At 56.2% G+C, this 13,002-nt stretch overlaps 1 protein-coding gene across 2 annotated transcripts in view; it reads right to left on the minus strand.

The window, feature by feature from the left end:
* The window catches only part of Rbfox3 (RNA binding fox-1 homolog 3), a 420,524-nt gene extending 410,955 nt beyond the window's left edge, over positions 1-9,569 (minus strand). The window contains exon 1 of one of the 2 annotated variants that reach the window (XM_005069842.4): positions 9,286-9,569. The gene's annotated coding sequence lies outside the window, so the exon portion shown is untranslated. Of the gene's footprint in view, positions 1-7,724; positions 8,004-9,285 lie in introns of those variants that run through there. The other variant, XM_040750135.1, reaches the window with a different exon arrangement.
* Positions 9,570-13,002: the final 3,433 nt, after the last annotated feature.

A 13,002-nucleotide genomic window follows, 5' to 3' on the forward strand; every position in this document is an offset into this window, starting at 1 on the left:
GCAGACAGCCCTGTGATGGTCCTCTCAGGATCATCAGCAGAGCTTTGCAGATCAGGGAAAGAACAGTACCCCCACAACAAACACATCGCCACCCTCCTGCTTCTGTCCCTGTCTTTTGGGTACCACTGAAGGCACGCAGCTGTCTTAGTATCAAGCGAGCTGCCTTGTGGGCTGTCAAGGAGTGTTGATTACAATATTACGCCGCTGACAACCATAATTCTCACCTGAAGTTCCTCTGGCACCTCTCTCCTCTGCTAAGATTCCAAAGCACTTGACTAATGTACCCTCGGATAGCACCGCCTCGAGGCCCCATTACAAGCCTTTAGAGAGAACGCAGGGAGGAAGCTTGAGCTCCCAAGCCCAGCCACAGTGCACCAGCAGTCTGTGCAGGGCCTGGCTCCCCCTCGCCTGTCCCTGCATCAGGCCCCCGGAGCTGAGCTTAATGGCATCTCCTCAGTGAGGGAGCATTGATATCTTAGAGAGGCCAGACCGGCTCTCTGTTTATCTCTAACGGGTCTCTCAGAGCTAATGCTTTGCTTTTTCATGGGCTGGGTTCTGAGACCCCAAAACACATCTCCAGGCTGTGGGTGGTGTGAGGCGAACTCACTCCACTCAGGAAGGAAACGCCAGAGGCACAGAGGAGTCCAGGATGGTGGGATGGCACCTACTGCCCTAACAGCCTCCAGGTATAACTTTCTTGATTCCCATCAGGAGTGGAGAGGCATGGGACACACACCCGGAGAGCACGTCAAAGGCAGGAGCCTAACTCCCAGGGCACTGTGACCATGAATACAGTTGTCTTCGCACGGGACCTCAATCTCCTGCTCAGCCACAGGGTGGTCCTGAACATGAGCTACCAGGTTCTAACCTGGACAGACGGACGCACACACAGACACACATACACACACACACACGGGTCACCAGAACGATCGAGCAACAGTCATCTGGCTGAACAATGCTGAACAATGTCCTGTCACCTACGAGGTCACCTGTGAGGTCACCAGGAGCTACTAAAACACAGCATCATCTTGTAGCCAGGAAACAATTCGGAAGCTGCTCCCTCATGTACCCTGGCGCATGCGTCCCTCTCTCCCGCCTCCCCACAAGCAGGCACCTCCTACTCTGAGGTCAGCACCAGGAGGGCCCTCCCCCCCCCAGCCTCAGTGTAGCCCCTGCAGCTGCGGTCGGTCGGTCATTACCCTGGGCGATGTGACGGTAACCTGAGTCCCTACCATAACAGACTGCAGCCAACCAGTCAGGACCAGAAGCCAGCTCTGATCCATCATTCTCACAGAACATGGCTGTGACGGACTGTGTGGGCCAGCTCCCACAGGCTCCAGGATCTTGTAAAAAGTAGTTCATGCCCACCTTCGCTTATCCCAGGGACTGTTACATTGCACTGTCCATCTAACTGTCGCAGGTGGCCGGTTTGTTTGTTTTCCATCTTCATGCATGTGTGGCATTCACATGTATAAATGCATGCCCGCACATGGAAAGGCACACATGTGGGCGTGGGTACAAGTCACATGTGGGCTGAGGTCGACATCAGGGGTCATCCTTGATCTGGATCTTCCTTCCACCTGGTTCCCTGAGTGAGGATCTCTCAATCAAACCCAGAGCTCACCGATAGGGCTAGTCTCAACTATCCTCAGCTTGTTCTGAGGATCAGCTACCTCTGCCTCCCAAGGCTGAAATCCCAGTAGGCTACCACACCCACCCAGAGTTTCCCCATGGGGTCTGAGGATCTGAACCCATGTCCTCACACTTGCACGGCAAGAGTTTCAACCACTGAGCGCCTCCCCAGCCCAACACGTGATCCTGTGAGCTGCCTTGTCTCCAATCTCAAGAGGAGAAACACTAGTTACCTGCCGGAATGAAGGGCTGGGCCAAGCCTTCAGGAAGCCGAGCTGCGATGGCGTGGGAGTTGGGACATTAATGGAGCCTGCGATACACGGAGATCAGAGCCCCATTCTCTGTCTCCTCTCTTACCTTAGACCTCAAGACGACTTGGGGACTGCAGTGTGGTGTGTGGCAGCCTCCCGCGACCTATTAAGAGGACTTGCCTGGCATATGTAAGGCCCTGTCTGTCTCCATGCCCAGCACCGCAGGAAATAATACATTTTAAGTCATCCTGATGTTTCTCTGATGGAGACAAAGAAAGCAAGTCCTTCTCGCTGATGCGGGCACCAACAATAATGTGGGATGGAGGGCAGGGGTCGCCAGCAAGCACTGTTCAGACCCTGGGATGTTACCCAATTCTAAAGAAGAAACTTCCAGGGAAAAAAAGAAGGGCTTTTCTTTAAGACAGTGAACAACCAGAATTCCAAATTATTAAAGTTTACCGGGAAATTACTTATTTTCGTTGTTTTTAATTGAACACACACGTGGGGCATATGCATGTATTTGTGGGCGTCATGAAACCCAGAGGTGCCTGACGTCCCTGGAGCCGGAGGTACCGCCAGCTGTGGGCTGTCTGGCATGGGTGCTGGGAACTGAACTCAGGTCCATCTGTAAGAGAAGTGCTCACTCTTCACGGCTAAGCCATCTCTCTGGCCCCAAGAAATCATTTCTAAGTGTAAATCTCGTTTCCAACTGAATAATTGTTTTATTATTATTTTATGTGTTTGGATGTTTTGCTGCATGTATACAGTGCCCTCAGAGGCCAGAAGAGGGCATTGGATTCCCCAGGGCTGGACTTACAGATGGTGTGAGCTTAGGTGTTGGGAATTGAACTCTGGTCCGCTAACAGATGAGGCGGCACTCTTTACCATGGAGCCGTCGCTCCAGCCTCCCGAACCGGTCGGTTTGTTTGTTTGTTTTGTTTTGTTTTCTAGCACATGTAAAACTCATCTCTTTGGACTCCAGAGGATTTTATAGAGAGCCTCGTTTTGAAGAGCGGTCAGTTTGCCTGCCCTCATTCTCCCTGCCTAAGGTAAAATAATACAGCCACACATGACCAGGCACACGAACCATGGCTTTCCTGGAACCCTGGGAGGTACGTTCCAGAGACAGCGGGGACAACTGCCATCCCTGCTATCTTCACCTTTCCGTCTCAGTTGGCGACAAAGACAAGGAGACAGCAGTGAGCAGAGCCACAGCCCTTGGTGTCTGAACGGCTCATAGATGGAAATCTGAATAAAATCTTAGGTCTGCGTACAACTGTCTGGGGCTGCCCAGCAGTGAAGAACCTAGCGTGAGGGTACGTGTCAGGTTTTGTCTGTTTAGGTGAAGGGACTTTTTAAAAACAAGACCAGGTTCCTTGGAGAAGAAAAGGCCCCCAGGGTCTACCTCTGGTATAGGAGGTGGTCACCTCATAAACTCAACTCCCCATCCCCCACTGGAACAAGGAAAACTAGAGCCACTGGACAGAGTTACCTGTAAACAGGGTTGGCTTCTAGAAGATCTATGCGGTGGTCTCAATGAGGCGTTCCCAATAGCCTTGGGCCTCTGATTACTTTGGTCCCCAGTTGGTGACATGTGTGCCCTTGTTGGAGGAAATATGTCACTGGGGGCGGGTTTTGACAGTCTAATGTCCCCTCTCTGCTTCCGGGTTGCAGTCCAAGGTGTAAGCCTCAATGCCTTCCCTCCACCATCATGGACCCTTAACCCTCCAGGACCATTAACTCCAAGTAGACTCATCCCTCTATAGGTTGCCTCATCACAGCCATAGAAAAGTAACTAGTAGAGGCTTTGGCAGACCGTCCTCGGGACCTGCCCGCTCTGTGGGCCTTCCAGGCACAGCCCAGCAGCATGCCAAGTGGCAGCGCCCCTACCCAGGCAAGCAGCCTAGCAGCCAGTGGAGACCGCATGCAGAGAAGCATGCAGGGAGGACAGCGGCCCTCCACCATGCTTCTGGCTCCTGAGGCGCTAGTGAGAGGTTTCTGTCTGCAACGAGCAAAGCAGTAAGTGGATAAACACCCCCTGGAAACATGCGCCGTCTACTTCTGGTAGGAATGTGTTCTGGCCTTAACTAATGGGATCTTGAAAAAGAGCTGTGAATAAGACTCCTCTGCTAAGTAAGACGGGGTGGTGGTGGTGCACGCCTTTAATTCCAGTGCTAGGGAGTCAGAGGCAAGGGGATTTCTGTGAGTTCGAGGCCAGCCTGGCCTACAAAGCTACGCAGAGAAACCCTGCCTCAAAACAAAACAAAGCAAAGGAAACCAAAAAAGACTCTTCTGCTCCCAGGCCTAACAGGAAACTGAAGACCTCCCAGTGGGTTCGTATAGTAAGGGGTAGCAGGAGGCTCTCTCAGCCAGGGAGGTGAGAGTTGGCCATGTACCACACAGGAATAGAGACTGGATACAAAGGAAGTTTGTTTGTTGGTTTGGTTTGGTTTGTTTTTCCAGTTTTACTCCTAAAGAGGTTTCCATAGCTCATAGCTCCTTTCCCTGGGAGTGTGTGTTGGGGAGGTGGGGGGGAAAACAGCCCAACTCATCCTTGTTTTCTGCCATCCCCTCACCCCCCCTCCACCACCGCCTCTGTGCCATGGCCTCCTTGCCAAGCAATCAAGAGAGATGGCAGATGGAGGCAGGAGGGTATGGAGAGCTTGTCCCTCAGACCTGGAGCCAGCGGCAGCCAGATGACATGCAGCCAGGGAAGCCAAGAGGCACAAGAACCTTGGCCTGTAGAAACCCAGCCCCTCCCACAGAGCTCTGCTTTGCTTCTGAAAAACACAGATACAAATACCTCATGTCTACAGACCCAAATCCCACAGGAAGGCGCTCTCTGAGAGACCCTGGCGCGGTTAACACCAGCCATTAACCTAGAGCCACCCGGAAAGAGGGAACCTCACATGCGGAGCCTACCCAGATCAGCTTGGCCTGTAGGGCTTGTCTGTAGGACTTCTTTTTCATCGTTAATTGATACCCAGCCCAATGATGGGGGGGGGATGTCATCTCTGGGGCAGGTAGTTCTGGGTTGTATAAGAAAGGCAGCTGAGCAACCCGAAGAAGCCCTCCCCCGTGGTGTCTTCTTGAGTTCCTGCGAGACTTCCTTAAATGATGGGCTGTATTCTGTGAGGGGTAACAAACCTCTTCTTCGGGCCTCATTTTGGCCAGAGTCTTATCACAGTGGTGGAGAAGCAGACTAGAACAGACCCCCCCAAAGCAAAAGACACCCCCCCCCAAGCCACGCCGCCTCCTCTTGCTGGCCATTGCTCACAAAGGACCCTTCACCACGGGTCCTGAACTGGGGGCAGCCAGCTCAGCCTCTCCCTCCAGATTCCAACCTCTGTGCGAACGCAATGCGTGTGTGCGCACTTCAGCTTGCCCCAGGCTGCCCGAGGAACCATTCTCGTATGCAGTGGCAGATCTTAATACTCTTCATTATCCCGAGTCACCTTCTGAGGCATGTTTTGGTGTCAAGTGAGTGTTGGGGAAGCTGTGATAACACAGTAATTTACTAAGAGCACCGCACGGAAGAGCGTGATTATCAGGTGCATCGGATTGGGTCCCTGGGCGTTCCTGTCAGAATGTCGGTCCTCTAGCTGTGACTCCCGGCATGGAGCAGGCCCCACTGCTCGCCTCGAGACCTCTCCACCCATCCCACCAGCGGCGGCTAACCCTGACTCTCACGGGTAACACAGCAGGAAATCCTCGAAGCCTCGGTCCAGCCCAGAAAACACAGGGAAGGGGTTGAGGGAAGGAGACTGAGGCAGAACGTAAAATTTAAAAAAAAGAGACCCCGCCGCCTCCGATGGCAGCTGACTTCAGAGAGGCTGAGGAAAACAAGATGTTTAGGCTGACTGAATGTTTCATGAACCCGTGAAAATATCAGGCTGCTCTCAGAAGCGAATAAGGGGTGGCAGGCAGCTAATCAAAAAGACGTTGGTACAAAGGGGAGGCGTCTGTGAAGCTGGGGCCCACGCAGGCAGGGAGACCTGCAGCAGGCGAGGACACAGGGAGAGGCGGGCTCCCCGGCAGAAACAGCTCCGTGAAAGGGGGAAACTTTGGAGGTGGTTTTCCCCCCCTTCCCTTGTTTAAAAATAAAAAATTCCTCGCCATGCGTCAGCTGCGTGCCAGGCTCCATTTGTCTTTATAACAGAGTACCAGGCAGGAGTGAAGGAGATAAATAAACAGAGAGACAACCCACCAAAGCTACAAGCTCACCGGATGGACTGGGGGAGGTGAGCCTCATGCCGCTGTCACCGAGAAACAACATTTCAATCTTGATCCATGCCCACCGACAGATCCGCCTCCCCTCACCGTCCCGGTGACCGCCCACCACTCTGTCCCCCCCCCCCCCCATTCCTCCCCACCCAGCACGTCTGGGTATGGCAGATGCTCTACCCAAGTCTTCCTGTTTAACCCCACAGTCTATCCAGGTCCAAAAGATGTTCTGCATTGTGGGGGAGGGGAGGGCAAACCAACCAGACCCTCACCCCGAGGAGCAAGGCCTCTGGTGTCTATACAGCGAGGGAGCAGGATTCCAGCTCATTCCCTAGTCTTTCCATCTCTCTTGGGTGGCTTGCCCCAAGGCCCAGGCACACTGGGGAACAGTTCCCAGGAGGCCTCCTTGCTGTAATTACCTCTGTGATGGCCTGGATTGCCCTAACCCTGGTGGCACAGGGTCTCCTCCTCTACCCTCCAAGCAGGGTAGGACCAGTATGCCCAGGGTCTCAGGGGCCCCAGGACACAGGCAAAGGTAGCAGGATAGTGGGACACAGAGGCAGCAAGGCCCTGTCCCTGTCCTTGGTGCTGCCGCCCTCTGCACGGCTCCGAGCGAGTCTGCTTTAGCTCCTTAGCCTGTTCCCTGTGGAAGGGCAGTAAATTCACCCAGACACGCAGCGGCTCTGCCTGAGCTTGGAGCGTTTGCAGGGAAGGCGAAGGAGCAACATTGCTAGAGGCCCGATCTATAGGGACTTTCCTAGACTGCGGGCTCTTCCTATGTCTTAGGCGACCTGATTTGTGGGGGGAGGGGGGCCCACGCGGGTATCTCTTGGACTCCAGGCCTCAGGGAGGATGGCACAGAGTATCTGTCTGGGTTTTCTTTCATTGGAATGAATGGGAGGGAGGGCAAGCAGAAATCCTCAGTGGATCTGTGCAAACATCCTACACGACCTGGCCAACCCTCCCGTGGCACTCAGCTGCCTCCCTGAGATCATCTGATGGGGCCTGATGCGCCCCCTGCAGCTCCACCTCGGCTCCTTAGCCTCTTGTGGGTTCCCCATCTACCCACTCTGTCACCCGCGCAGAGACAGCCCAGCATTCCCAGAAGCTCCAAGCCCAGCCGGGAAAGGAGGGGTTAAGCCCTGCTTCCCCTGAGTGTGCAGTGAGCTCAGCTCCCACGCAGGGAGGCCTCTGGTCCCCCGGGAGGGCGGAGGAGGCAGATTGGTCCTCCCTCCAGGCCCAGGGGAGCTCCCTGCAGGCGGGAGACTTAGGGGCTGGCCCTGAGAAGGGTGCCCCATGAGGCCATCCTGCAGCGGCCCTGTCCGCCGGGCAGCCGCCAGCGCCCGGCTTCCACAAGCAGGCGCCTTCTCTACAACTTTCTCCTTCCCAATAGTCGCTCACCTGGAGGGTCTGGTTTTAATTAGTGTAATATCCCCGTTACCAGCACAGCCTGATTAAGACATCCGCCCCATCCGCGATGCGTACTTAATGAGCGCGTTCTGCTGTGATGTTTGTACTTTTTTCCCCGCATTATATTTTGCAGACCAGTAAAACAAAAGCTGGTTTCTGCTGAAAGATCTCATTACCTGAGCCCCTACTCATCCATTAGCCCCATACCTGCTCAGGCACTCTGGAACCCAGACTCCCTGGTGCGCGCCCGAGGCGTCCCCAGCCTAGCCAGCGTTTGTGACAGAAAATTAACGACCTGCGCACACCAGAAGGCACTTCACCTCCAGTCGGATGAAGAAGGGACTTGTCCAGAAGAAGGAAGGATCTCTCAGTCCCTGGCCACTGTGGGTGTCTCGCGCATCAAGAGACTACCAGCGCCACGGGCGTCCTTTTTAAAAGTGACCGTCAAATCATTAGAGTGCCTCTAAGAAGCAAAACCCGAAAGAGGGAGCAGGGAAGGGGCGCTGCCATCCAGTACTCTCCTCAACTCGACGCTGCCCCCCCAACACACACAACAGACGACGTCAGTGAGTTCCAGGGACAGCCAACCCCCAACCCCATGTGAGACCCAACATCCTGGGTCCGCTCCAGCTGTCTACTGGGGTCTCAATGCCCCTCTGGTCGCCTCAGAGCTTTGCTCCGGGTACAGAATGGGTGCTGGACCTAATCGACCGGAACACTGAGGGGATGCGTGCCAACGGATAAGAGCGAAGCTTCCTCGCAGAGCCCCCAAATGACCGCCGACTTGAAGCCACCCCTGACGCCGCTCTCCCGAGGAGAAGAGCCCCAGGCGAACCCCGCAGCCTTCTGGGGCCACTCGTCAGAAAGTTTGGGCCAGGGTTGTGCAGGCCACCTTAGCAAGGCTTCCCCAGCCAGGCTGTCCCAGCCCTTTAGCTGTGCAGAAGCGAGCAGCAGCCTCAGATCCATGCTCACGCCGCTGGGAAGACTCGGCCCCGAGCGCCCCCAGTTCGCAAGCTGGAGGGCCCTGCACGCTACCCGCGCCCGCCGCTGTTCCACGCACGCCGGGGCGCTACGGGCCCTGGTCCTCCCGAGGGAGCCAAGGGAGACCTTAGCCTTCCCACAACTCCTTAGGGTCATCAGTCCCTCGAACAGCTCTCCTTCCGCTGGACCCCAGCAGCCCTCCCTGGCCTGGGAGTGGCGAGAATCTCACGCCGCAGCACAGCAGGGTCGCCAACCCTGCTTCCAGTCGCGCGGGTTGGGGCCGCCTCCCAGATGCGCCCCGCGGGCCGGGATCTCCGCGCGCCACGGCTTCCCCTAGTCTGGGAGTTCCCAGAGCCAGGCATTGTGCCGCCGCCACCACCATCACCACCACCACCACCATCACCACCACCACCGCTGCCGCCGTCGCCACGCAGCTCGTGGGACTCCCCGGTGTCTCCATGGAGCCTGACCCCGGGCCTTCCCATTCACAAAATCCCCCCCGCGCGCGCACGCTCTGGTTTCCCGGTTGAGCCGGGAGCTGCGACCCCAGCCCCTGCAGAACTCGGGAACCCCGAGCCCGCACGAGGACCCCTGACCCCCAAGGGCGCCACCCCTTCCCCATGCGACCTCAGGTCTGTCCCCGGTCACGCTCCACAGCCCTGCGTCCTCGCCGGCCCCGCCTCCCACTGCGGGGTCCCGTGTGCCCCTCCCCGGGCCGTGCCCACAGCCCCAGCTGCTCCTCGTGATGGTCGTGACCGAGGTGGAAGCCCAGGGTCTGGCTACTCACGGGTTCAGCGCTCCCAGCTGCAGGTGACGGGGCCCCGGCGGCCATGCCCCAGCTGCATCCCCGCTGCCCCGGCGAGCCGGCGGCAAGGGACGCGAGAGGCCGGGCTGGAACGGTGGTGGCGGCCGCGGCGTCTCCGGCGACTACAAGAGCTGCTGGGGCTGCTGTCCGAGGAGGTTTCGGCTGGCTCTGGGGGAACTGCTCCGTGTCCCTGCTCTTCTTGCCTCGCCGACTCTCTCTCTCTCTCTCTCTCTCTCTCTCTCTCTCTCTCTCTCTCTCTCTCTCTCTCCTCTCTCTCTCTCTCTCTCTCTCTCTCTCTCTCTCTCTCTCTCTCTCTCTCTCTCTCTCTCTCTCTCTCTCTCTCTCTCTCTCTCTCTCTCTCTCTCTCTCTCTCTCTCTCTCTCTCTCTCTCTCTCTCTCTCTCTCTCTCTCTCTCTCTCTCTCTCTCTCTCTCTCTCTCTCTCCTCTCTCCCTCTCTCTCTCCTCCCCCCCCTCGTTCCTCTGGCTGGCTCGGCTGGAGCCAGAAGGCAGCAGGAGCACGCGGCAGCAGTGGCGGTGGTGGTGGCGGCGGCGGCACAGGCAGAACGCGCAGCTCGGCAAGGGAGGGAGGGGGCCCTAGCGGTCGCACGGCTAGGGAGGGCCGCGGGGCAGGGAGGGCCAAGAGCTAATGGAATGTGGCCACAGGAGCCCCGGAGTCCCAGCTCCAGTCTGGCAGAACAGGGATGCGTAGGGTGGTACGGCTTGCAGGGTATCCTAGAGCTCAGTGGCAGCTGGGCTCCTCCGAGCGCCGCCCCCCCCCCGCAGGATCCCACCTTCCCTCCCTCCTTCCCTTCCTCTGGGCGACCTCAGCGTGAGTCAGCCTTAGCGACTCTTAGCAGGACCTTTGCACCCCCATCCCGGCTGGGACCGGTTTCTCTCCCTCTACCCAGGGGTCCCTAGAAAGACTTGGTTACTGAGCAGCAGGAATGAATGTCCCCTCCCCCACACCTCTCCAGCCAGTCTGCTGCGCCCGCGCCTCCTAACTGGCCGCTAGGGAAGACCCTTAACAGGCCTGGAGTTCCATGCCTTGCTTTCCTGAGAATCGTGGCAAAGGAGCTAGGAGGCCCACCCAGGAACAGGAGATGGGGAGGATACACTTGTCCCCGCTGACGATCCACGGCCTTCAGTATTTCCACAGCCTGAAATCAGAAGAGTCCGAATTATAGTCCCCAGCCCCCCCACCTACCCTCAACCCAGAGAACAGGAGCCTAGCAAGGGGTCTGAAGTCTGGCATCTCTAGCCTTGGGAAGGGAGGGCAATGCCTCTGAGTCAGCATGATGAGGCCCCGGTGTGACAGTGGGGGGGTCCCTGGCATTCAACTCCAGAGGTCAGCAAAGGGCCCAGATGATTCCCAGAAGCTTGGACTAGACCTGGCTTCTGTTGTAATATAAGAGACAACCACCATGCATGCGATGCCTGGACTGGAGGACCTGCCCTCTCAAAGCACATTTCCAGTCTAGAAAAGAAGCAGATCAAAAAACCCTGTTCCTGGTTGCTGGATGCTGTTTCTAGAGCAATCAGCTTCCTTCCTGCCCCTAATGACAGCTGTCTGTCAGTCTGAGGCATGCAAAATCACCACCACCGAAGCCAGGGCCTTGTGGGTAGGAGGGACTAGAGAAGAGTGTCTAGGGAAGGGAGGGGTGAGGACGGCTCTGGGGAGCTCTCAGCTCTGGGCTGCCTTCCCTGCAGAGCCAGGACAGACAGACAGACAGTGTCCAAACTGAGTGCCTGCTGCCACCTCAGGTGCTTTTCATTTCTGGTCCTTTGGCCTGTCTGCACCATTGATCTGTCTTGCCCTGTGGGAACCCCATGCTTTGGGAGGAAGTCAGCAGCCTGGCCCGGCAACCAAACCATTGTCTCTGGGACAGTCATAGGGGGATCACTGAATGTGCCCCGGCTCCAAATCCGAGATAGCACAGCTCTGCCCCACAGACCAACTGCTTGTCTCTGTGTGATAAGGTGACACAGGCCATCGCAGCCTGTGGATGCTGGCTAGGTTCCCATTCACACTGCCACTCACCTCCCTGGGGGCCAACATTGCCTGTCCCTCCTGGTTCTTCTGCCCCGAGAGCCCCTGCCCCTCGGCCCAGTTCCCACTGCCCTTCTGATCCTGCCCTTGAGAGGCCCCCAGAGATCAAAGACTGAATCCCCCACACTGCTCCACATGACAGGGAATGTTACTTGAAGCTGTGGGCTTCGAGTCTCGGAGGGGACCCGGAACCAGACCTCTAGTCTCACACCCATCTCTGGAGGCCATTCCCAGGAAGGTCTGCAGATGGCACCAAGCAGGTTCCAGCAAACACAGAGCAGTCAGCCACTCAGGAAGCAGAGTACCGAACTGAAGCCGGCTCCTGCAGCCAGGGGCAGTCACATGGCCTGTTCAGTAAATTCATCGTGGAGAACGGGCCCCAGAGCCCCAGGGCATGCGCCCTGCAGGTCCAGCTACCATCAAAGGATCTGCCCAGACAAGGGTGACAGGGCCTGTGTGTGCACAGGGACTAACAAGGATGTCTTCCTACTAGGAGAATTTTATTTTTAAACTCTGTGTGTGTGTGTGTGTGTGTGTACACGCTCCAAATGAGTGTAGTGCCATCAGAAGCCAGAAGAGGGAGTCAGAACCCCTGTGGCTGGAATCATAAGCAGTTGCGGCACAAAAAGGGGCCCTTTTAAAAGAATTATTATCATCAACCTGACAGGACCTAGAAGGACCTAGGAAACAAGTGTCTAATTGTGTGTAGGAGTCTCTAGAACAATGGTTCTCAACCATCCTAAGGCTGCAAGCCTTTAATACAGTTCCTGGTGTCAGGGTGACCCCCCCAAAACATGAAATTACTTTTGTTGTTACTTCTACTGTTCTGAATCGTAATGTAAATAGCTGTCGGATATGCGACCCCTGTGAGGTAGCCACCCACAACTTGAGAACTGTTGCTCTAGAAGGGGTTGACTTGCGAAGACCCACCCTCAGAATGGTTGATATTATCCTTTTGGCTCAGCAAAAAAAAGGGGGGAATGGAGTTGGGCACCAGCATCCATTGCTCCTGCTGAGGATGTGGTGTGACCAGCCAGCTGCCTCACACTCCTGCTGCTACGACCTCCCCACCATGAGGGGCTGCACCCCCAAACTGTGAGTCACGGTAGACCCCTCCTCTGAGTTGCTTTTTTCATGTGTTTCATCATCATACATGTCATACAAGCAATGAGAAAGAAAATGACTAATGCTGCTTTGGACCCCCCCAGCAAGGATGTGGAGGGCAGCCACGCTGTGCACTGTTGGAAAGTAACAGGACAGGAGGCAGACCAGGGAGCTGGATTGAGTCCTGCCTGCCGCAGCAAAGGTCAGTACTTAGAGCCCTAGGTGTAGCATGAGCCTAACAGGTCTTAACGGCAAAAGCCCAGAGTCGGGCAAAGCCTGTCGGAGATGCTAGGCCTGTAGGCCAAAGATGGATGCCCCCACGTGGCAGAGGAACTGTCCAAGCAGCCAGCTGTTTCTGTCACTTCTCACATCTTTTGGAAGTCTCCTGCTTGCGCTTCCTGCTTGCTCGTGTGATATTATTTCCTTCTCGGGACTCTGACGGAGCTGGAGAAAATTTTATAGTTATAGTTTCCCTTGTTATCAGATTTGGAAAAGAAATTCGCCAAAGAAGTGGAGAGCGTATAAAGCTGAGAGACTTAAAAGGATTT

The sequence above is a fragment of the Mesocricetus auratus genome, unplaced genomic scaffold (assembly GCF_017639785.1).
Source record: "Mesocricetus auratus isolate SY011 unplaced genomic scaffold, BCM_Maur_2.0 Super-Scaffold_100007, whole genome shotgun sequence".
Taxonomy (NCBI): domain Eukaryota; kingdom Metazoa; phylum Chordata; class Mammalia; order Rodentia; family Cricetidae; genus Mesocricetus; species Mesocricetus auratus.